Below are 332 nucleotides of genomic sequence, written 5' to 3' on the forward strand. Positions count from 1 at the left end.
AACTGACGTAGCCAGGAATGAAACTCGCACAGGGCCGAAACTTAAATCACAAATATATTAAAAGTTTATAAATACTATTAAAAATACGACAATAAAAAAATGTACCAAGTATATGGATATCTATAAGAGAACTTTTCGTTCTTTCAAGTCTCGAAAGGTATCTATAATTGAGTCAGTGCTAAATGTTTTTGCTATCTCTCGTTCAATGTAGATAATCATACAACTCTCGAAAAAATCAGCTTCCATCTTATTTCGGCGAGTGTTCTTAACTATATTCATCGATGAGAAAACTCTTTCAAAGACTCTTTGTAGAGATTGGGAGAGTCAACAAA

This window comes from Silene latifolia, chromosome 4, assembly GCF_048544455.1.
Source record: "Silene latifolia isolate original U9 population chromosome 4, ASM4854445v1, whole genome shotgun sequence".
Taxonomy (NCBI): domain Eukaryota; kingdom Viridiplantae; phylum Streptophyta; class Magnoliopsida; order Caryophyllales; family Caryophyllaceae; genus Silene; species Silene latifolia.